At 38.3% G+C, this 22,857-nt stretch overlaps 1 non-coding gene across 1 annotated transcript; it reads left to right on the top strand.

The window, feature by feature from the left end:
• Positions 1-1,480: 1,480 nt before the first annotated feature.
• TRNAC-GCA (transfer RNA cysteine (anticodon GCA)) lies at positions 1,481-1,553 on the top strand. The gene has a single exon. It is a non-coding gene; the product is annotated as a tRNA-Cys (tRNA).
• The last annotated feature ends 21,304 nt before the right edge of the window (positions 1,554-22,857 follow it).

Here is a 22,857-nt window from a genome sequence, read left to right as displayed (position 1 = left end):
CTAAAAATAGGGTTGCCAATTAAGGGCAAAGGGACTATCAAAACTGACTAGGGTATATTGGAAAGAAAATCAAATAGGAGCTTATGCAATAAAAATAATAATTTAAATTAGAAACACAAAGGGTGTTATAAAGAGCAGATAGAACTAAAGATAAAATTGGAACATTTATGAATTGTGGCCTGAGATATTTTCAGACATAAACAGACATGATTAAAAGAACTTTTAAAGAACATATCCCAGAAGGATAAAAATGATTCTAAGAGGAACATCTGGAACATTGGTAACGAAAAAAGGCAAGAAAAAAGAAATAAACAGCATACATATCAGAAGAGAAATAAAATTATTTATATCAACAAACAATCCTTCCATGTATAAAAACCCAAAGAGGCTACGAAAAAACTACTAGAAACAATAAGTGAGTTTATCAAGGTCATAGAACAGGAGGTCAATGTACAGAAATCAACTATATTTCTGTATACTAGTAATAAACAATTGGAAGTTGAAAACAGTCCTATTTATAAGAGCACCAGAAACATGAAATCGTTAGGTATGATTCTTATAAAATACGTGCCAGATTTATAAGCTAAAAATGACAAAATATCAATGAAAGAAATCAAAGACCTAAGTACATGATATACTATCTTCATAAACTGGAAGGCTCATTGTTAAGATGTCTGTGGTAGGCAGCCTCTAAGATGACCCTTAATGATCCCTGCCTTCTGGTAATCATGCCCTTGCACAAACCCCTCCCCTTGAAGGTGGGCTACACCAGATCATGCACATTTAATGAAGAGAATAGGGCAAACATGATGTGGCTTTCTAGGTTAAGTGGCAAAGATTCTGTGGTTTTGTCTTGAGTACTCTCTCATCTTCTTGCTCAGAAGAAAGCTAACTGCCACGTTGTGAGCTACTCTAAAGAAAGGCCCATGAAAGAAAAGTGAAAGTTTAGTCCTCAGTCGTGTCCGACTCTTTGCGACCCCATGGACTGTAGACTACCAGGTTCCTCTGTCCGTGGGATTTTCCAGGCAAGAGTACTGGAGTGGGTTGCCATTTCCTCCTCCAGAGGATCTTCCCGACCCAGGGATCGAACCCGCGTTTCCCACATTGTAAGCAGACACTTTACCGTCTGAGCCACCAGGGAAGTCCCATGGGTAAAGAAAGGCCCACGGGTAAAGGAATTGAGGGAGGCTTCTAGTCAACATCCCAAAAGGAACTGAATCTTGCCAACAACCACATGGGCGAGTTTGGAAGGAGAACTTCCACCAGTTGAGCCTTCAACTAAGCCCTGGCTGACAACTTATTGTAACCTGATGCAAAGACTTGAGCCAGAGGCACTCGGGGAATCCCAGGTGGCTCAGCAGTAAAGAATCTGCCTGCAATAAAAGAGACTGCTTGCAATGCAGGAGATGCAGGTTCAATCCGTGGGTCAAGAAGATCCCTTGGAGGAGGAAATTGCAATCCACTCCAGTATTCTTGGGCTTCCCTGGTGGCTCAGAGGTTAAAGCGTCTGCCTGCAATGCAGGAGACCCGGGTTCGATCCCTGGGTCAGGAAGATCCCCTGGAGAAGGAAATGGCAACCCACTCCAGTATTCTTGGGAAATCCCATGGACAGAGGAGCCTGGTGGCCTACAGTCCACAGGGTCGCAAAGAGTCGGACACGACTTCACTTTCACTTTCCAGTATTCTTGCCTGGGAAATCCCATGGACAAAGGAACCTGGTTGGGCTACAGTCCAGGCGGTCACAAAAGTCAGACACAACTGAGCACTAAACCACCACCACAGATGCACCTGGCTAAACTGAGACACCTGATCCAGAATCTGTGAGGTAATAAATACTTGATGATGTAGACTGCTTAATTTTAGGTGAGTTAGTTATGTAGTAATAGATAAGACAATGTCAATTTCCCCCAAACTGATGGATAGATTCCATGCAATCCCAACCAAAATCTCAGAAAGATTTTGTTAGAAGTTGTCAAGCTGACTCTAAAATTGATACGGTAAAGCAAAGGAACTAGAATAGTCAAAACAGTATTAAAAAAACCCCAAAAAACCAAAGCTGGAGGACTCACAGTGCCTGATTTCAAGATGTGATATAAAGCTAAGGTAATTAAGTGTGGTATTCAAAAAAAGATAGGCCCGTGGATCCATGAAATGGAACAAAGAATCCAGAAATAAACCCACACATACATTGTCAATTGATTTTTGACCTAGGCACAAAAGCAAGTTTTACATAGATAATTTCTTCAACAAATGTTGTTGGAACCACTGAACATTCACACACAAAACAAACGAGAATCTTATTGTATACCTCACATCATATACACAAATGAATTAAGCATAAATTATAGACCTAAATGTAAAATCTAAAGCAATAAAACTTTCAGAATGAAATCTTCGTGACTTTCATTAGACAAAGAATTCTTATCTCTGACACTAAAAGGACAATCTATAAAAAACTGATAAGCTGGACTCACTAAAATTCTTAAAACACTTTTAAGAAAAGGAAACAGACAAACCACAGTCTGAGAAAAATATTTGCAAAATACATATCTGATATAGGAATTGTAGCAGAATACATAATGTACTCTCAAAATTCAGTAAGAACACAAACAACCCAACTAAAAATGGTCAAAATATTTAAACAGATACTTCACTAAAGAAGATATATGGATGAGAAAAAGCACATGAAAAGCTGCTTAACATCATTAGTTATTAGGAAAACGCAAATTAAAACCATAATGAAATATCACTCCATTCCCTCTAGAATGGCTAAGATTAAGATGACTAATAACATCAAGTGCAAAGCAAGGATGTGGGGCAACTCCAATTTTTTTTTGACATATTAAATTGTATTTTTTAATTTAATTTATTTTTTCCTATACTTTGCTAGTGGGAATGCAAAATATTACAGCCACTTTGAGAAAGAGTTTGGAAGTTTCTTATAAAGTTGAATATACACTTACAAAGTTAAACATATATAGGCTGAATAATTGCTTTCCAAATGTGCCCACATCCTAACCCCTGGAATTTGTGAAAGTTACTTTACATGGTAAAGGGAACAAGTTGCAGATGTGATTAAATTAAGGCTATTGGGATGAGGAAATAAGTCTGGATTATCTGGATGGGCCTCATGTAATTTCAATGGTATTTATAAGGGCGACACAAGAGAAGTCAGAGTAACAGGAGAAGGTAATGTGATAATGGAAGCAGCTAACTGGAGTGATGAGCATTGAAGATGGAAAAAGAGACCTTCATCCATCCTCCTGTATTCCACCTGAAGAAGGAATACAAGTGGCCACAAAGATGTTAATTTTCTCCCACATTGATCAAAAATTCAATGCAACCAATTTCTTTGGGGTAAAACGTTGACAAATAGATTAATGAAATAGAGAGTTCAGGAATAAATCTTCACATATATGGACAACTTATTATTATTTTTTAAAACTATTTATTTTGCTGTGTTGGGTCTTTGTTGCTGCGCAGGCTTTTCTCTAGTTGTGGCGAGCAGGGGCTACTCTCTAGTTGCAGTGCATTGATTTTTCTCATTGTGGTGGCTTCTTTTGTTGGGGAGCAGGGCTCTAGGGCTCGAGAGCTTCAGTAGTTGCGGCACATGGATTCAGTAGTTCCAACTCGGGGGCTCAGTAGTTCTGGTGCATGGGCTTTAGTTGTGTGCAGCATGTGGAATCTTCCTGGACCAGGAATCGAACCAGTGTTCCTTGCATTGCAAGGTGGATTCTTATTCACTGTACCACCAAGGAAGTCCATGAACAACTTACTTTTTTAAAACAAGGGTGCAAAAACAATGCGGTGGAGAAACAATAGCCTTTTCAAAAACTGGTATGTAACAATTCGTTGCTGCTGCTGCTGCTAAGTCACTTCAGTCGTGTCTGACTCTGTGTGTCCCCATAGACAGCAGCCCACCAGGCTCCGGCGTCCCTGGGATTCTCCAGGCAAGAACACTGGACTGGGTTGCCATTTCCTTCTCCAATGCATGAAAGTGAAAAGTGAAAGTGAAGTCGCTCAGCTGTGTCTGACTCTTCGAGACCCCATGGACTGCAGACTACCAGACTCTTACGTCCCGTTACACACGTGCCAAAAAAAAAACAAAACCCAAACAAAAGGAACTTGGATCCAAGCCTCACACCATATGGTGAGGACCATATACCAAAACTAATACAAAATGGATCATAAAATAAATGTAAAACCTATAATTATAAAACCAGAAGAAGAGCTTCCTGGTGGCTCAATGGTGAAGAATCCGCCTGCCAATGCAAGAGACATGGTTCAATTTCTGATCTGGGAAGATCTCACATCCCACAGAGCAGCTAAGCCTGTGAGTCACAACTACTCAGCCTGTGCTCTAGAGCCTGGGAGCTGCAACTACAGCCTGTGCTCTCCAACAAGAGAAGCCACCACCATAGAAGCCCACACACCACAACCAGAGAGCAGCCCCCATTTGCTACAACTAGAGAAAAGCCCAGGCAGCAAGGAAGACCCAGTCAAAAGTAAATACATAAATAAATTATTTTTTAAAAACTAGAAGAAAACATGGAAAAAGCTTTGTGACCTTGAGTTAGGCAAAGATTTCTTAGATAGGACAACAAAAGCATAATCCATTAAAAACCAAACTGATAAACTGTGTGCTGTGCTAAGTCACTCAGTTGTGTCTGACTCTTTGTGACCCCACGGACTGTAGCCCGCCAGGCTCCTCGGTCCATGGAATTCTCCAGGCAAGAATACTGGAGTAGGGTGCCATTTCCTTCTCCAGGGGATCTTCCCAACCCAGGGATCAAACCCAGGTCTCCTGCATTGCAGACAGATTCTTTACCAACTGAGCCACCAGAGAAGCCCAAACTGATAGACTTCATCAAAATTAAGAACTGCTCTTCCAAAGAGACTTGTGATGAAAAGATAAGTCACAGACTGGGAGAAAATCTCTGCAGAGAATACATCTGATAAAGGATTTGTATTCAGAGTATACAAAAACTCTGAACACTCCAAAATAAGAAAACAACTGACACAATAAAAATATGGCTAAAAGGTTTGGCAGGACACTTCACCAAAGAAGATATATGAATGGCAAATAAGCACATGAGAAGATGTTCAACATCATTAGTCCTTGAGAAAATGCATATTAAACTACAGTGAGATATCACTTGACACTTATCAGAATGGCTAAAATTAAAAAGATTGATGTCAAGGAAATGAAAGCCTATATCCACACAAAGACTGTAGATAAATGTTCAAAGTAGTAGTTTCATTTGTAATAGCTCCAAACTGGATACAACTCAAATGTCCATTACAGGTGAATTACCCAACATGGATAAACAAATTGTGGTGTATCCAAACAATGAAATATACCATTCAGATGAGTACGTACAACAACACAGACGAATCTCCAAATAATTATGTGGAATGAAAGAAGCTAGACCAAAAAAACAGAACATGCTATTTGATTCCACTTATACAGAACTCTAGAAAATGCAAACTAATTTATACTGACAGAAAGCAGATCAGTAGTTCCTTACAGATGGGGCTGGGAAGGGCATAAGGTAGGGACTACAGTGGCATGAAGAAACTTATGGGGATGACAGAGTACATATTCACTACTTTGTGATGGTGGTTTTACGGGTGTATATGTACATCAAAACCTCTCAAATTGTCCTTTCAATATGTACAATTTATCATATGTCTATTATACCTCAACAAAGCAGTTAAAATTTAAAAATTAAGATTTGTGTATTGTGTATTGAGAATATTTTTCCCTGGCCTAATTTTCCATCCGAGGATTATAACCATAGTCATGCTTGACTAGGAACTCATCATTTACTAGTTATCAGAGGCAGAAGAGCAGGGATTAAAAGGCTCAGTTATTTTTCTCCTCTTTGAAAATAATTTATCTTTTTACTTGAAGAATTAAATTTCTTCACTCAATGCACTTCAAAATTCAGCTACAATGTTTTGCATTTTTGTAAAGTCAGGAAGGAAATAAATGAAAGATAAAACATAAAACTTAAATTTGAAAAATTTTATCATACTGCTCTTTCCATTATCATTGTTGGTCTCTCATCTCAGTCTGGCCAAAATACAATTAAAGTATTATTAATTTCACTAGCATGGAGCTTCAAGTCTAGAATGGAATGATAGAAGAAAACGGAGTTTTACCAGAAAAGGAATGTCACTCTATAATTCACATTCCAGCTACAATTACCTGTTCCAGCTATTCTTCATGAGCAAAGGCAAACATTTAAGATATGTAAGGAGTCATGTCCCTTTCTGAAAAGACAAATAGTAGCAACAATAATGGCATATGAAAAATTAATCAGAGCGAAGCTCCAAATACGGGAAGCATTGGTGTGAGGTTCAAGTTCAGTCAGTTAAGTTCAGTTTCTCAGTCATGTCCGACTCTTTGCGACACCATGGACTGCGGCATGCCAGGCCTCCCTGTCCATTGCCAACTCCTGGAGTTTACTCAAACTCATGTCCATTGAGTCGTTGATACCATTCAACCATCTTATCCTCTGTTGTCTCCTTCTCCTGCCTTAAATCTTTCCCAGCATCAGGGTCTTTTCAAATGAGTCAGTTCTTCAAATCAGCTGGCCAAAGTATTGAAGTTTCAGCTTCAGCATCAGTCCTTCCAATGAACACTCAAGACTGATCTCCTTTAGGATGGACTGGTTGGATTTCCTTGCAGTCCAAGGGACTCTCAAGAGTCTTCTCCAACACCACAGTTCAAAAGCATCAATTCTTCAGCACTCAGCCTTCTCTCCAACTCTCAAATCCATACATGACTACTGGAAAAACCGTAGCCTTCACTAGATGGACCTTCCTTGGCAAAGTAATGTCTCTGCTTTTTAATATGCTCTCTAGGTTGGTCGTAACTTTTCTTCGAAGGACCAAGCATCTTTTAATTTCATGGCTGTAGTCACCATCTGCAGTGATTTGGGAGCCCAAAAAAATAAAGTCTGTCACTGTTTCCATTGTTTCCCCATCTATTTGCCATGAAGTGATGGGACCAGATGCCATGATCTTAGTTTTCTGAATGTTGAGTTTTAAGCCAACTTTTTCATTCTCCTCTTTCACTTTCATCAAGAGGCTCTTTAGTTCCTCTTCCCTTTCTGCCATAAGGGTGGTGTCATCTGCATATCTGAGGTTATTGATATTTCTCCCAGCAATCTTCATTCCAGCTTGTGCTTCATCCAGCTCAGCGTTTCTCATGATCTACTCTGCGTATAAGTTAAATAAGCAGGGTGACAATATACAGCCTTGACGTACTCCTTTCCCAATTTGGAACCAGTCTGTTGTTCCATGTCCAGTTCTAACTGTTGCTTTCTGACCTGCATACAGATTTCTCAAGAGGCAGGTCAGGTGGTCTGGTATGCCCATCTCTTTCAGAATTTTCCACAGTTTCTTTTGATCCACACAGTCAAAGGCTTTGGCATAGTCAATAAAGCAGAAATAGATGCTTTTCTGGAATTCTCTTGCTTTTTCTGTGATCCAATGGATGTTGGCAATTTGATCTCTGGTTCCTCTGCCTTTTCTAAATCCAGCTTGAACATCTGGAAGTTCACAGTTCATGTATTGTTGAAGCCTGGCTTGGAGAATTTTGAGCATTACTTTACTAGCGTGTGAGATGAGTGCAATTGTGTGGTAGTTTGAGCATTTGGCACTGCCTTTCTCTGGGATTGGAATGAAAACTGACCTGTCCTGTGGCCACTGCTGAGTTTTCCAAATTTGCTGGCATATTGAGTGCAGCACTTTCACAGCATCATCTTTTAGGATTTGAAATAGCTCAACTGGTATTCCATCACCTCCACTAGCTTTGTTCATAGTGATGCTTCCTAAGCCCCACTTGACTTCACATTCCAGAATGTCTGGCTCTAGGTGAGTGATCGTGATTATCTGGGTCATGAAGATTTTTTTTGTACAGTTCTTCTGTGTATTCTTGCCACCTCTTCTTAATATCTTCGGCTTCTGTTAGGTCCATACCATTTCTATCCTTGACTGTGCCCATCTTTGCGTAAAATATTCCCTTGGTATCTCTAATTTTCTTGAAGAGATCTCTAGACTTTCCCATTCTATTGTTTTCCTCTATTTCTTTGCACTGATCACTGAGGAAGGCTTTCTTATCTCTCTTTGCTATTCTTTGGAACTCTGCATTCAAATGGGGTATCTTTCCTTTTCTCCTTTGCCTTTCACTTCTCTTTGGACTTCCCTGGTGGCTCAGATGGTAAAGCGTATGCCTACAATGCGGGAGACCCAGGTTCAAGCCCTGGGTCAGGAAGACCTCCTGGAGAAGGAAATGACAACCCACTCCAGTATTCTTGCCTGGAAAATCCCATGGACAGAGGAGCCTGAGCCTGGTTGGCTCCTCTGTCCATGGGTCGCAAAGAGTTGGACACAACTGAGCGACTTCACTTTTTCTCTTCTATTCACAGCTATTTGTAAGGCCTCCTCAGACAGTCATTTTGCCTTTTTGCATTTCTTTTTCTTGGGGATGGTCTTGATCCCTGCCTCCTGTACAATGTCACGAACCTCTCTCCATATTTCTTCAGGCACTCTATCAGATCTAATCCCTTGACTCTATTTGTCACTTCACTGTATAATCATAAGGGATTTTGATTTAGATCATACCTGAATGGTCTAGTGGTTTTCTTCAATTTAAGGTTCAAGTTAACGTTCTTTTATTTTTGCTTATTGATGTCCAATTGTTCAAGCACCATTTGTCGAGAAGACTATTCTTCCTTCATTGAATTGCTTTTGCATATTTGTAAAAAAAATTAGTTTGGTGTATTTATTTTGATTTCTAGGTTCTATCTTGTTCTGTCGATCTATATGTCTATTCCTCTACCAGTATCACACTGTCTTTATTACTGTGGCTATATAGTATGTTAACATCAGGTGGATGTATAATTCCCACTTTATTCCTGTTTTTCAAAATGTAGCTATTCTAGTTCCTTTGCCTTTCCATATAACTTTTAGAATAAGTTTGTTCATATCTACCCAAAAAACTTTCTGGAATTTTGATGGGAATTGTGTTAAGCCTGTATATCAACTTAGAAATAATTGATACTTTTACTATATCGTCTGCCCATTCATGAACAGAGCATGTCTCTCCATTTAAATCCTTGATTTCTTTCATCCATATTTTAAAATTTTTTTGCAAAGAGATTATTTACATGGTTTTTTTAGATTCATACCTGGGTGGGGCTATTTTTGGTAGTGATTTTAGGTGGTATTCTTTTTCAGTTTCCATATGCTTATTGCTAGTATACAGAAATAGATTGATTTTGGGGTATTCATCTTGTACTTTGCAAACTCGTTGAACTTATTGGTTTATAAGTTCTTTTTTTTTTTTGCTAGATTCCTTGGGATTTTCTATGTAGACAATCATGCCATCTGCAAACAGGAATAGTTTTCATTCTTCCTGATATGTAAACATCTTATTTCTTTTAATCATTTTTATTGCACTAGCTAGGACTCACAATGCTGTGTTGAATAAGAGTGGTGAAAGTGGACATCCTTGCCTCGTTTCTGACCATAGGGAGAAAGCATTCAATTTTTTACTCTTAAGTATGATGTTAACTGGGGGCTTCCCTGGTGTCTCAGACAGTAAAAATCTGCCTGCAATGGAGGAGACCCAGGTTCGATCCCTGGGTGGGGAAGATTCCCTGGAGAAGGGAATGGCTACCCACTCCACTATTATTGCTTGGAGAACTTCATGGACAGAGGAGCCTAGTCGGCTACAGTCCATGGGATTGCAAAGAGTCAGACACAATTGAGAAACTAACACTTTTCACTTATAATGTTAGCTATAGGTTTTTTTTAAATAAATTTTTTCAATGCTCTTTATCAAGGTAGTTCCCCTTGATAAAGGGAGTTCCCCTACACTGCTAGTTTGCTGAGAGTGTTTATTATGAATGAGTGTTTAATTTTGTTAGATGCTTTTTCTGCATCCATTATATTATCAGTGATTATTCTACTTTAGATTGTTGATATGATTTTAAATATTTTACCTTTATATCCTGGAATAACCCCACTTGGTTATGGTATATATAGTTTCTATAAATTGCAGGATTTGATTTGCTAAAATTTTTTGAAGATTTTTGTGTCTAAGTTTATGAGTGATGCTATTCTATAGTTTTCTTTTTACATTGTTTTGGTCTGGTTTGGGTATTATTATATTGTCCTCAAAATGAGTTAGAAAGTATTCCCTCCTCTTTAACTTTCTGGAAGAGTTTTTGTACATTAGTGCTAAAAACTCTGGAAGAGTTTTTGTACATTAGTGCTAAAACTCAAAGCTGGAAGGCACTGCGGAAATCACTGATTACTGACTGGGACCTTGATTTGACTACAGGGATACCAGTGTGTGTGTGTGTGTGTGTGTGTGTGTGTGTTAGTTGCTTAGTCGTGTCCGACTCTTTGCAACCCCATAGACTGTAGCCCACCAGGCCCCTCTGTCCATGGGATTCTCCAGGCAAGAACACTGGAGTGGGTTGCCATTTCCTTCTCCAAAAGGAACTACAGAAAGAAAGAAAGTGAAGTTGCTCAGTCATGTCTGACTCTTTGCAACCCCATGGACTATAGCCTACTAGGCTCTTCCATCCATGGAATTTTCCAGGCAAGAGTACTGGAGTGGGTTGCCATTTCCTTCTCCAACAGGGACACCAGAGACCTCATTTTTTCTCTCCAGGTAACCAAATTCAATTGCAGATTTCTATACCTTGGAAGATTACAAAGGAATTAAAGTGATTATTCTTGACGCAGAATAGAAAGAACATAGTATGTTCAGAAGGAGCTGAAAGTCATTTCTTAACTAAGTTGATATTTGTTCTCTTTATTGCACTATAAAACCAGGAAATGACAAATAAATTCAAATGTTGAGTAAAGAACAAACCAAAGCAATAAGAGCTGGTTCTTGGTTAGTTTTCCCCAGAAGCTCTGAGGCAAGGACTTCAGTGCAAGTAGCTTATTTAGAAGGTATAAAAACAAACAGATCCCTCAGTAGGAGAATGAGAAAGTTATTGGGAAGGTAAGACATGGAAGGCAGGGCAGCCAACAGAGTGAATTATTAAGTCTATTGCCACTATGGGTGACTGGAACTTAATCGTGCTGTGGAAAATGTGAGAACCAGTTTAAGGCACACAAACCTCAGTGACCCCACCAAAGACAGACGGTGCTGGGATATTTTTATACCAAGTTCTTGAATTAGTCTCACTCTTGAGACTCTCAGGCATTAATTGCCTGGCACTTCTGCCCTGCTATGTAAAAATCAGCGGCAGAATGCCCTAAACAAAGGTCAGCATGCTTACCAAACAAAAATCAAACACATAAACACACAAAACAAAAACAACAGTTTAACCTGTTGATCCCAATATTTATTATTTTCTTTAATCCAATCTTTTCTTCTTTTTCTGGTTCTTCATCTCTCTATAATGACAATTCTTAAAATTACATTCTCCCCGGTTTACATTTAAAAAGTTGTTTACCATTAGTACCCTGCAGTTGTCTTCCTAATGATGCTCTTAAATATGAATACACAATTTGATGAATAAGAAGAAAAAAGGTGGTTAGGGCTTGGTAAATTGAAAGTTAGGCTGTGTTCATGAAAGTGGTAAAGGCAAGGGGATACATGGAGGACATCTATAGCATTTGCCATAGCGGGGAAGGGGGATCACATTTTGGAGACAGTGAAATTACCTTACAGAGAAAGATTTGTGTGATTTTATTAGGAAAATATGAATATCATGGGACTTCCCTGGTGGTCCAGTGGTTAAGACTCCATGCTTCCAATGCAGGAGGTATGGGTTTCATCCCTGGTTGGGGAACTAAGATCTTACATGCCCCTCGATGTGGCCAAAAGAAAGAAAATGAATATCATGATTTAATTTATTCCAAAATTACTCAAACTACAGAACATATTTCTGGGAGTAACCTGTAAAATTTTTGTCAAAAATAATATCCCTTTGATCCTATGCCTTCAAAAATAATCTGTGAAGGCAATAAGGGACTGGCATGCATAATCTTTGCACAGAGCATTTTTATTCACTTTAAATTAATACAAATCTGAATATTATCATCTGATCCTATACAGCCTGTTAAAAGAATCACATCAACTTACATGCACCACATGAGAAAGTACTCTGAATGAGGGAAAAGTAATGGACTGTATGCTGAGAATAACCTATGGATTAATATTTAAAGTTTCTCAAGAGATGATATCATAATAAAACTTCCTGGGACAGACAGTATAATGGCATTAGTCATAGATTTCCGGAAATGCTGACCCAATATCTTTTAACACTGGAGGATTTTTTTTTATTTATACAAAGTTGTAGTAATTATTGATCCAAAATATGCTCAGGCTGTGTTTGACTCTTTCTTAATACTCCATGACAGAATGGTATAATTTTTGATATTTATTTTTTTGGTCTGGTCCCTAACCATCATTGATATTTTCACTTTTAGAAGTTTCTCATATTTCTGCAAATGTTGGAGAATATAATTTGACAGGTTAATTTTAATGCCAAAGATTGTCAAAATTTAATATTACCAGGGAGAAATGAATATTCACTTTTCCAAAAATACAGAAGGAAATGACTTACTCTTGGAGAACTTTAAAAAATGATACATATGAATATTTTAAACTTAATGTCATTCCTATGAATCATAGCTGAATATAATACTGTAAATTTATAGAGAGGGGTTGAAACTTTTTGGTATTTGGGCAATCTTCATTCTTTCTTATCTTTCTGGTCCACAAATCTGAGCATCTCACCTTACTTCCAAACAAAGATTGAATAGTGGAGGTGAAGTAAATTCTTGTTACTAAAACCTCATTAGTTTTATAAACATAATATATATATGTAAAACAATCACTATACACTATGAAAATAAGCCACAAAACTATTCTAAATTAAATCACACTTTAAATAATTTAGCCTAGTACTATTTATGAACAGGAAGCCTTGATGTTTGATTTAAAGCAAATCAACAGTTCTTTGTGTTGTTAGTATTATTCTAGAAATAATTAGTATTGGTGGCTCAGATGGTTAAAAATCCACTTGCAATTCAGGAGACATGGGTTTGATCCCTGGGTCAGGAAGAGCCCCTGGCGAAGGGAACAGCTACCCACTCCAGTAATCTTGCCTGGAGAATTCCATAGACAGAGGAGCCTGGCAGGCTACAGACCATGCGATCGCAAAGAGTCGGACATGACTGAGAGACTAACACTTTCAAGGAGACTGTATTATTGCTTCATCATGGGAAAAAGTTACAGAGAGCATGAAGCCCTAAAATCTTATTATTCTGTGTCCTTTTTTAAAGTTAAGGTTCTGATTTTTTTTTTTTTTTTTTTTTGGCCATACCACCTGGCTGGCAATATCTTAGTTCCTCAACCAGGGATCAAACCCCAGCCTCAGCAATGAAAGCACTGAGTTCTAACCACTGGACTGCCAGGGAATTCCCAGGTTCTGAACATTTAGAATCATGTAATCAATTTCCCTCCTGTTCTTTCTAAAAAATCCTTTACTGTTGAGTTCCTATAAACTGTTCCTATAAAATTTGCAATCACTGTCAGTGGTGTATGTTAATGTATTAACTTTGAAAAGCAAACAGAGGTTTCTACACGAGTGGTTATGAAGTTAATAATTTCTTCAGGAAGGCACTGCCGCACTACTTCTATGCTATTATCAAGAGTCCCTCTGTCAGTTAATATATATTTCACATATAAGACCTAACACTTTTGCAGATGCCTCCTGAGTTGGTGACCAAGCTAATGCTATAGAGGGAAATATAACAATTTGTCCCTCAAGAAGATTCCATCAGTTACCTGAAAATAATGTAAGTCCTTAAAAATTCCTTCATATTTTTATAGCATCCTATTCAGGAGCTGACCGTGGCTCAGATCGTGAACTCCTTATTGCCAACTTTAGATTGAAATTGAAGAAAGCAGGGAAAACCACTAGACCATTCAGGTATGACCTAAATCAAATCCTTTACAATTATACAGTAGAAGTGACAGATAGATTTAAGGGACTATATCTGATAGACAGAGTGCCTGATGAACTATGGATGGAGGTTTGTGACACTGCACAGGAGAGAGGGATCAAGATCATCCCCAAGAAAAAGAAATGCAAAAAGGCAAAATGACTGTCTGAGGAGGCCTTACAAATAGCTGTGAAAAGAAGAGACGTGAAAAGTAAAGGAGAAAAGGAAAGATACCCCATTTGAATGCAGAGTTCCAAAGAATAGCAAAGAGAGATAAGAAAGCCTTCCTCAGTGATCAGTGCAAAGAAATAGAGGAAAACAATAGAATGGGAAAGTCTAGAGATCTCTTCAAGAAAATTAGAGATACCAAGGGAATATTTTACGCAAAGATGGGCACAGTCAAGGATAGAAATGGTATGGACCTAACAGAAGCCGAAGATATTAAGAAGAGGTGGCAAGAATACACAGAAGAACTGTACAAAAAAAATCTTCATGACCCAGATAATCACGATCACTCACCTAGAGCCAGACATTCTGGAATGTGAAGTCAAGTGGGGCTTAGGAAGCATCACTATGAACAAAGCTAGTGGAGGTGATGGAATACCAGTTGAGCTATTTCAAATCCTAAAAGATGATGCTGTGAAAGTGCTGCACTCAATATGCCAGCAAATTTGGAAAACTCAGCAGTGGCCACAGGACAGGTCAGTTTTCATTCCAATCCCAGAGAAAGGCAGTGCCAAATGCTCAAACTACCACACAATTGCACTCATCTCACACGCTAGTAAAGTAATGCTCAAAATTCTCCAAGCCAGGCTTCAACAATACATGAACTGTGAACTTCCAGATGTTCAAGCTGGATTTAGAAAAGGCAGAGGAACCAGAGATCAAATTGCCAACATCCATTGGATCACAGAAAAAGCAAGAGAATTCCAGAAAAGCATCTATTTCTGCTTTATTGACTATGCCAAAGCCTTTGACTGTGTGGATCAAAAGAAACTGTGGAAAATTCTGAAAGAGATGGGCATACCAGACCACCTGACCTGCCTCTTGAGAAATCTGTATGCAGGTCAGAAAGCAACAGTTAGAACTGGACATGGAACAACAGACTGGTTCCAAATTGGGAAAGGAGTACGTCAAGGCTGTATATTGTCACCCTGCTTATTTAACTTATACGCAGAGTAGATCATGAGAAACGCTGAGCTGGATGAAGCACAAGCTGGAATGAAGATTGCTGGGAGAAATATCAATAACCTCAGATATGCAGATGACACCACCCTTATGGCAGAAAGGGAAGAGGAACTAAAGAGCCTCTTGATGAAAGTGAAAGAGGAGAATGAAAAAGTTGGCTTAAAACTCAACATTCAGAAAACTAAGATCATGGCATCTGGTCCCATCACTTCATGGCAAATAGATGGGGAAACAATGGAAACAGTGACAGACTTTATTTTTTTGGGCTCCCAAATCACTGCAGATGGTGACTACAGCCATGAAATTAAAAGATGCTTGGTCCTTCGAAGAAAAGTTACGACCAACCTAGAGAGCATATTAAAAAGCAGAGACATTACTTTGCCAAGGAAGGTCCATCTAGTGAAGGCTACGGTTTTTCCAGTAGTCATGTATGGATTTGAGAGTTGGAGAGAAGGCTGAGTGCTGAAGAATTGATGCTTTTGAACTGTGGTGTTGGAGAAGACTCTTGAGAGTCCCTTGGACTGCAAGGAAATCCAACCAGTCCATCCTAAAGGAGATCAGTCTTGAGTGTTCATTGGAAGGACTGATGCTGAAGCTGAAACTTCAATACTTTGGCCAGCTGATTTGAAGAACTGACTCATTTGAAAAGACCCTGATGCTGGGAAAGATTGAAGGTGGGAGGAGAAGGGGACGACAGAGGATGAGATGGTTGGATGGCATCACTGACTCATTGGACATGAGTTTGAATAAACTCTGGGAGTTGGTGATGGACAAGGAGGCCTGGCGTGCTGCAGTCCATGGGGTCACAGAGTCAGACATGACTGAGCGACTGAATTGAACTGATTCAGGCATATAATAAATGTTCAATATATATATCTGCTGAATTAGCATTTTTGTTATTGTCATTGTTGTTGATAATAAAGAAACAGTCTCTAGATCTACCTACCAATTTACAGGTAATACACAGGTTGGAAGCTATGCCATGGGAATTCAATCAGCAAAATCCAGATCATGGGATATGCTAGAGATAAATGATCCAGTTTTGACAACAAATTGTAAGAAGGAGAAAAATAAAGGTGAATGGGGAACCTACAGATTAAAAAGAGGTAATAGCCATATAAAAATAATAAGCAAAACTAAACCATAGTGTTTAAGGATGCATGCTTAGGTGGTAAAACTATAAAGTAATGAAATGGTTATCATAAAAGTCAGAAGTATGGTTACTCTCAGGAGAAGGGGAGCAGTTAGAGAGCCTCTGAAGTGGTTAGCCATGGTTCTTTTTCTGACATGGATTGTGGTTACAAAAGTGTCTTGGCTTCCAATAATTCATTAAACTGTGTACCAGTCATATAGCTTTCTACTGATGTGTTATATTTAACAATAAAAAGTGTAAGAAATAAACAAGAAAGACATATATTTTCAAGTTATTTTTCAACCTGATTCCATAACACAGAGTTGAGAAGACATGTCCAGTAGCACAGCATTGTATAGTATTTCCATTAGACAGATAAAATAGATATAAATAACAGCAAGGTCACAGATCACAGTAAAATAACTAGGAAGTGATGAGTTTTGAGTAACTAACTGTGCTTTTAATATAATAGTTTATTTAATTATAAGCCTATACATAATAGTTTACTTAATTGTAAGCCTATACATTTAATTTTTAATAATGGCGATATTTAACAACTGGTTTATGAACTTCCTTGAGCAATCTAAGCAATCTAAGCTTGCTTGGCAATCTTGAGCTTGAGCAATCTTGGCAGCTTGAGCAATCTAAGTATGAGCTGCTCTGGCACACTCCTGTCTGCATCCAAACAACTCTCTTGCTTTTTTGTATTTTTGAAAAAAACTTTAGTTTAAAAAAATAAAATAAAATCAAATGTATACTTGCACAGAGTTTTAGAAGTCAAAGAGTTCTACAATGATTGCTGTAAAATCCACTAGACCACTCCTCCTTTTTCCATTTTCTGATTCATAGAGGCAACCATTTCAATTCTTTTATTGGATTCTGTCTTCGCATGGCTGTCTTCTTATACAGACGCCAGTCCTATTGCTTTAGGGGCCCACCCTGTTCTAGGATGACCTCATCTTAAGTAATTACATCTGCAACAACTCTGTTTCCAAATAAGGTCACATTCTGAGGTACTGGGACTTCAACATATATATTCTGGGGAAGAAGATGGGACACAATTCAACCCATAACAGTGGGAAAGGGATTTGATGTTTTAATTGTGTCTTAAACAGATTTTCACCCAATTCTTTGTCCTTCACTTCACCCCCACTTCCAAAAATAACCTGTTAGCTGTTGCCATTTCCTGAGTCTTTTAGGGGTTGCATGGTGTAAACTGGTTTGCTTCTTAGCTTTCCTTAGTCTGTTTAAGATACAGTTTTCTTAGATATGTTATGTCAACTATATAAAAAACTCATGTTTCATAACTAACAAAATTTTTTCACTGCTTTCTCTTTATCACTGAAAGTTTATGCCTTAAAAAATCTTTTTACTGTTATTTTAGTGGGGTTTGTGGGGGGAGAAGAGCCCAAGATAGATATTCAAGCCAGCATTTTTAGTCAGAAGTCCTTCCATGTGTATCTTAATTCTCTCCTCAAAGGGTGCCTTCTTTCTTAATTCTTTCGCATCTCAAACCAAGACAAAACTTTTTAGGGAAAGAGTTTCTCTAACCTCTATATATGTGAATACTGGCAGGATAGAGAGAGATGGGGTAAGGAGAGAGAACCAGATTTGGCTGACTTAAACTCATACTCTGATACCACTCGGCCTCCATGAAGTGGATAAACAAGAATCAATATAGTACTCACCACTCAAAAAGAGAATGGCTGGAAAGCAATCTGACAATGCATATGAACAACTATAAAAATGTTTAAAACTTCTGATGCAGTAGGTAGTGCAATTCTTGGCATTTTATCCTAAGGAGATAATTCAACAGAATTAAATGACAATGTGTGGACTTTTACTTATGAGGAAATGATACATTAAATATTCTGAAAAACCATCCCATTGCAAAACCACAGAAACCCTAGAGAAAATAAAATAAATTATCTTCTAAAAGGATAGCTGAACTTGTGAGGAAAATCCTCAAGAGTGAAAAATAAAGAGGGTGTTACAAACTAGCATGGTAAGTGACTGATGGCCCTGAGCACATCTGTCACTCTCAGGAACCTAAAGTTTCACATTTTAATGACCTCATGTATGTGGGAGACAAGAAGATCCTGGGCTCAGACAGGTTGGGACTGAGACCTCTGCATAAAGCCAGTCTCTCAAAGGACAGTAAGGTGAAATAAAATGGGGAGAGAAAAGACAGAATGTGGGACAATCTTCTTCAGTATAATTGAAGAGCACAAAATACAAAGAGAAAATTTTTAAAATTTCAAGAGAGAAAAGAGAGAGCATCTAAAAGTCACAACTACTAGACTGGTAGCAACAGGGGAACAACTTCAGACTGCTGAGAGAAAACCATTGTCAATGCAGACTTTGATAACTACTGAAATTATGCATTTAATAATATTTAAGAATAAGGGTGAAATGAGGACATTTTCAGAAAAGAAAAAACTTAGTTATCAATAAAAGATGTGCATTAAAGGAACTTTTAAGAGTATTCATCAGGACAAAGAAAAATGATCTCAGAAAAAAGTCTGAGATTTATAAAACAACAATGATGTCTGATTTGGAGGTTAAAAACAAGGTGGTGCTAAAATATTGGATAACAATAACTTTTAAGACAAGGGGATGGTGATTAGCATTCTAAGACGTTTGGATAATTTGGTAAAGGGAGTGGAGATTTAGGTTTCAAGTACAAATGGTAAACTTTAAGAGTAATCGCTAAGAATAAAAATAAGTTATAAATTCCAAAATAATAGAGGGGGACAATGTGGAATCAAAAGAACAATCGGAAAGAAAACAGGAAAAGGGAGAAAAGACAGAAAAATCAGGACAGATAGCACAACATGGTAAACATAATTCCACATATCAACAGTTAATTAAAATACCAATAAAGTATAACTTTAAAACCACCAGTTAAAAGGCTTAAACGGTTTATCTTGTTTAAAACCACCAGTTAAAATCCTTAGATTGGATTAAAACAAAACAAAACAATCCATATATTTGCTGTTATCCTAGAGTAAACCTAGGTTTCAGTGGTAAAGAATCTGCCTTCCAAGGCAGGAAACCCTTGCGTTTGTGCGTGAGTGAGTGAGTGAGTGCAAACCCTTGGGAAGATCCCCTGAAGAAGGAAATGGCAACCTACTCCAGGATTCTTGCCTGGGAAATCCCACGGACAGAGGACCCTGGCAGGCTGCAGTCCTAAGAGTCACAAAAGAGTCAGACACGACTTTACAACTAAACAACAAGAGTAAATCTAAAACACAAAGACATGGTATTTCAGAATAATGCTAGCTGCTATAACAAACCACTCCTAGGATCCCTTGGGCTTAATGCAACAAAGTCTATTTCTTGCTCACATCACAGTTCATCAGGTCAGGGTGCTGCTTTGACTGTTGCTTCTTCAATCAGTGACATAGGAATCTAAAATCTTTCAATCCTAGTTCTACCATTTTGGAGTTTATTTTTTGCTCTGAGCCATATGAGCTCAGCTGTGTCTGACTCTTTGGGACTCCATGGACTTAGTCCATGGAATTCTCCAGGCCAGAATACTGGAGGAAATCAATCCTGAATATTCACTGGAAGGACTGATGCTGGAGCTGAAACTCCAATACTTTGGCCACCTGATGCAAAGAACTGACTCATTTGAAAAGACCCTGATGCTGGGAAAGATTGAAGGCGGGAGGAGAAGGGTACAATAGAGAATGAGATGTTGGATGGCATCACTGACTCAATGGACATGAGTTTGTGTAAACCCCGGAAGTTGGCGATGGACAGGGGGGCCTGGCGTGCTGCAGTCCATGGGGTCATAAGGAGTCGGACACGACTGAGTGACTGAACTGAACTGAGCCATATGAGCAGGGGAAAGAGAGCATCAAAGACCATGCATAACATTTTGGGGACCAATCCTAGAAGGGGTATACATCACTTCTGCCCACATTCCTCTGGTGATCCCAAAATAACTGTAAAAAGATTTGGGACATGTATCTTGTGTTCATAGGAAGAGGAAATGGAATCAGTGAACATCTAGCCAGTCTCTGACACATAAAAATGTTGAAAATAAGAACAAAAAAAAAAAATAAGAACAGATGCAAAGGGATATGCCAGGCAGACACTAACCAGAAGAACACTAGAGTAGCTCTGTTCATAATGGACAAGTCTTCAAAGAGAAATGTATTATTAGGAATAAAGATAGTAACTACATGATGACAATAGATTCAATTCATCATGAAGTGATGCAGTTTCTGAAATTATATATATACCTAATGATATCTTCAGGAGAGTCCTAGGTGGCTTGCTGGTAAAGAATCCGGCTGCCAATGCAGGAGACACAGGAGATGCAGGTTTAATCCCGGGTTGGGAAGATACCTGAAGAAGAAAATTGCCACCCACTTCAGTATTCTTGTCAGGGAAAATCCTGTGGACAAAGGAGCCTGGAGGGCTACAGTCCATGGGGTCACAAAGAGTCGGACACAACACAGCAACTGAGCATGCACACACACAAACAAAGTTCACAGACTTATGAGGAAAAAACAGCAAGTCTACCACCATCATATGCTATAACACATATGTTTCTCAGTAACTGACATCATACAGAATAGAAATTAGTAGCATAGTATAGAAAATACAAATAAATTAACAAGCTTGATCAAAAGGACATGTATAGAATGTTGTACCTATCTATAGAGAATGTACATTTTTCTTCAGAGTACAAATAAGACCTATAAAAACTGACCATCTACTTGGTTATAAAGGCAGTCTCAACAGGTTTCCTGGAATCAGTATCATACAAACCATGTTTTCTGATTACAGTGCAATTGAGTTAAAAATAGCAGAAAGATAACCAAATGGAAGAATACCATGTATGAAGATGCTCACTCTAGTGTTAATTGCCTACAATAGTGAAAATTAGAATCACTGAAATATCCAATGATATGAGTATGATTAAGTAAATTATGCCTTATCAATCTAATGGGGTATCATGGGCCATTAAGAATTATTTTTAAAAAATAGACCATGTTTAAGATATAATATTAAGTGAATACTTTAGAATCTGTATGTTACTTGTGATTACAACCATGTGAAAATATGTGCATTTAGACAGATTGGAACGATATGAGCAAGTGAAAACAGTTGTTATAGTGATGAGATTATGTGTAATGCTACTTTAAAATTTATTTTATTATTATTTTTATTATTGGCTGTGCAACTTGTGAGATTTTAGTTCCCCGACCAGGTATTGAACCCAGGCTTTTGGCAGTGAAAGTCCTGAGTCCTAACCATTGGACTACCAGGGAATTCCCAAATTTTTTTTATCTTTTATTTTTTGTGTTAGTTTCAGGTGTACAATAAAGTGATTTAGTTATCCATTATGGAGAAGGAAATGGCAATCCACTCCAGTATTCTTGCCTGGAAAATCCCATGGTCGGAGTTGCCTGGCAGGCTACAGTCCATGGGGTAGCAAGGGGTTGGACACGACTGAGTGATTTTCACATTATCCATTATAGGTTGTTATAAGATATTGAATATAGTTCCTTGTTTTATACAGTAGGTCCTTGTTGTTTAACTATTTTATATATAGTAGTGTGTATATGTTAATCCCAAACTCCTAATTTACTTTAAAATAGACCACATTTAAAATAGATTCTAAATTTTCACTTTATATGTTACTCATGATTACAACTACGTGAAAATGTGTATTTAGACAGACCAGGAAGGTATGAGTAAATGAAAACAGTCACTATATTACAGAGATGAGATTATCTGTAATTCTACTTCTTAAAAATAATTTTATTTATTTTTTGGCTGTGTTGGGTCTCTCACTGCCTGGGCTTTTCTCTGGTTCCTGTGAGTGGTGGCTACTCTCTAGTTGTGGTGCACATGTTTCTCATTGTGGTGGCTTCTCCTGTTACCGAGCACAAGCTCTAGAGCACGTGGGCTCAGTAGTTGAGGCTTCTGGGCTCTAGAATACAACCTCAGTAGTTAGGACACAAAGGCTTAGTTGCTCCGTGGCATGTGGAATCTTCCTGGACCAGGGATTGAACTTGTGTCCCCTGCATTGGCAGGCGGATTCTTTCCCACTAAGCCACCAGGGAAGCCCTGTAATTCTACTTTTAAAAGAATTTTTTGTGATGTGATTACATTGTGTGTTAGTCAGTCAGTCGTGTCCAAATCTTTGCAACCCCATGCACTGTAGCCAGCCAGGCTCCTCTCTGTACATGGAATTCTCTAGGCAAGAATACTGGAGTGGGTTGCCATTCCCTTCTCCAGGGGATCTTCCCAATGCAGGGATCAAACCCAGGTCTCCTGCATTGCAGGCAGATGCTTTACCATCTGAGCCACCAGGGAAGCCTGATTACATTATTTAATGTAAGTTAAAAGAATCAACAGAAGACACATCTCAGTCTGGCAGCTGATGCTAGTTATGCCTTAATATCCATTATCCCTTTCCTTTATAACAATAGAATTTTAGGTGGGTACATAACTGCTCCACACAGCCTCCCTTGTAGCTAGGCATTATGATGGGACAAAGTCATATCATAGCTAATAAAATATGAGAA

Source organism: Muntiacus reevesi, chromosome X, assembly GCF_963930625.1.
Source record: "Muntiacus reevesi chromosome X, mMunRee1.1, whole genome shotgun sequence".
NCBI classification, from domain to species: domain Eukaryota; kingdom Metazoa; phylum Chordata; class Mammalia; order Artiodactyla; family Cervidae; genus Muntiacus; species Muntiacus reevesi.
This window is presented reverse-complemented; position numbering and strand designations above follow the sequence as displayed.